This window comes from Plutella xylostella, chromosome 13 (assembly GCF_932276165.1).
Source record: "Plutella xylostella chromosome 13, ilPluXylo3.1, whole genome shotgun sequence".
NCBI lineage: Eukaryota > Metazoa > Arthropoda > Insecta > Lepidoptera > Plutellidae > Plutella > Plutella xylostella.
This window is the reverse complement of record NC_063993.1, coordinates 2,967,600-2,970,308: the sequence shown is the minus strand read 5'-3', so window position 1 is coordinate 2,970,308 and position 2,709 is coordinate 2,967,600. Positions and strand designations below refer to the sequence as shown.

The window sequence follows — 2,709 nt, the reverse complement described above, 5'->3', positions numbered from 1 at the left end:
ATCCACACTTTCAAACTAGAAGTGGTCTGGACACTAGGCTAGCTGTGCTCGACTAAGTTTACCTCCCCAATAAATTTAAATTTGGATTTGCTCTTTAGTCAGGAAAAGCTTATCTTTATTGTGCTACATTTGGTTTAAAATCGATTGAGGGTTACAGGGTTCGTGTGTATAGCGATAGTAATACTTTGGTCCTAGTAATAATAATCTTGATAATAACATGATCATGATCAGATACTAATAAGACTAGGTGCAACTCACTTTTGATAGTTGAGAATATTTTGTTTTGGGAAGGCAGAATAGAAGTTTTTGTTTTTGTCACCGACACACACTAATAAGAATCTCTTCCTGTACATATTATGCTCATAACAAGGAGATAACAAGCAACTCAGCTTTACACATGCAACGACATGTAAAAATATACTATTTATAATAGATTTATAAGTACTTTTTATTTATACATGAATACCTAACTGAATTTAAAAAACCGTACCGAGTTTAACACTCTATAAATGCAGATGGCTTCTAGAAAATTTAACACCACTTAGCCTGGCTGATACTACGGCCCATTTGGTAGCGTCGTAAAAAAGTGTGTACCTACCCTAATATGAACGATGGCTCATCTTTATAAAATAGCGTAGTGGACGGCCCCCACTCCATCTAATAGTCTAGGGAAAGCAAAAAAGGGTCATCTTGTAGTAGGCATTCACTCTATGAATAGTGATGGCCCCGCCTCTCGGAAAGTGTGAATATGACCTTTTATATTTATAGGACAGCCTTTGTGCAGATTATTCGCTGTATGGAAGCTCCACTTTACAAAAGGGTTTTAATAATTACTTACATGATATTGGAAGTACTTCGACATGAAGAAAACGCTTACTTACTTTCGTAATAATTATGTGGATATAAATATACAAGGGAGTACATTAGTACAAGGCGTGAGTGCGTGTTTTTTTTTTTGTTTTTTTTTTTAACTAAGTAAGTAGATACAGATAGGTACTTAAATTACAAAAAAACAAACCGCTTTTAATTCTACTGTAAAAATACATAGTAAAGTTGGATAAGCGCGTTATAACGCTTGATTTAAATTTTTATTGAGAATGTTTATCGGGTCTTTATGGCTTCGAGCAGGAACGGGAATCGAATCCCGGTTTACGAGGTCCACTCGATAACCAAGTCGAAATGGCCACGATTATGGCCGTTAAAAATGAAACAAAATTGACAGTTAGTTGCATACTGAACAAAACACACCATAAGTAATAAGTGATATTTTGTTGCTGCGAGTTGAAAACTAAGATAATTTAGTATGAAAAAAATAGTTATACGTTTTAAGACAAACTTTTATTTTAAATTAAAAAAAAAACTGGGGAAGGCAGATTAAGTCTACTGCCAGTCACAGTGGCATTTCCCGTTGAAGCACCAGCGACAGTTACTCTCGCAGGTGTTGGGGTTGCAGTCCGCCCTGGCAACACGGACCAAAGTCCCTTGGCCGGGTGGCGCCATCTCTTGGGCTGCGGCGGCAACCTCTTGCAAATCTGGCACACCTGAAAAATATGAACAGATTTAAAGTGACAGCTAGAAAAATACTAGAAAGACCTCATAAAGCTCTGCTCTATTCTAAGCTTAGTTATTATCTCTATCGCGTGCGGTAGCTACAACGTATTATAGTCTGACTGAACAGGCCTTTACATTTTATTAGCTTGTTATTTAACATTAATATTGTAAAATTACTTGTGAAATAAAAGTGAGAAATACTTTTACGAAAAAATTAAGATAAAATACTCTTTATTGTACGCAAACAGGACTCACATACAAAGAACAGACAACCACACAGATAGGAATTAAATAAAGTTACTAAAATGGGTAAGAAAACAAGAGATAATTATAAACTACATTACTTATACCTACACAATTAAAAATATGTAAAGACCTATAAAATACTTAAAAATCAATAGCTAAATATCATAATTATAATATAAATAAATAAACATTTACTGGCTTAGGGCTGATTTTTCAATAGTCAGATAAGTGTTAAGTATCTAAGGAATAAAATTGTTGCTGTCACATCTGAATGTTTGTACCTATTAGACAAATGACAGCAACAACTTTATCCTTCAGATAATACTTATCTGACTATTGAAAAATCTGCCCTTATTCGGATATTCCTATATTTTCGGATATTTTTCAAAATATTGGTTGGAAAATATTGAAATGGCAGAAAAAGCATTTAATTTTAGATTTAAATTTTGGATTAGGTACTCTTACCGTAGCCATTTGCTGCAAGTGTACACAAAGTTACAATAAGAAGAAAGAAAGTTAGCTTCATGCTGAAGTTGCGTAGTTACTTGTTAAACTGATGCTTTCAAACATACCAGCTCTTTTTATACTTACAGTACATACCGTATACCTACCATGAGAATATACCCGATATACAAAATTACACAGTAGTTGTATGGAAGATCTATAAAATATATAAAAAACGCTTTCAAACATTACTAAAAAGTAGAGAATGATTGGTTAAAAAAAACAAGTTTATTTCCGATGTCATGTTTTTGTTCAAAGTTGTTTAGCTTTTAACCATTTACTGGTCAGACTGAACAATTTACAAAAAAAACGCATTTTTTTCATTCTTCTATGCAATAACGTAATTTTAAAGCCATCTAATTACTTATATCTGTTTTTAATCTTAAAAATATAAATTTCGTTAGTTTC

General features: G+C 33.1%; 1 long non-coding RNA gene across 1 annotated transcript; it reads right to left on the bottom strand.

The window, feature by feature from the left end:
* Positions 1–1,319: 1,319 nt before the first annotated feature.
* Positions 1,320–2,428, bottom strand: LOC125489383. Its single transcript, XR_007266937.1, has 2 exons — positions 2,263–2,428; positions 1,320–1,541 (listed from the first exon to the last, which is right to left on the bottom strand). It is a non-coding gene; the product is annotated as an uncharacterized LOC125489383 (long non-coding RNA).
* Between the last annotated feature and the right edge of the window lie 281 nt (positions 2,429–2,709).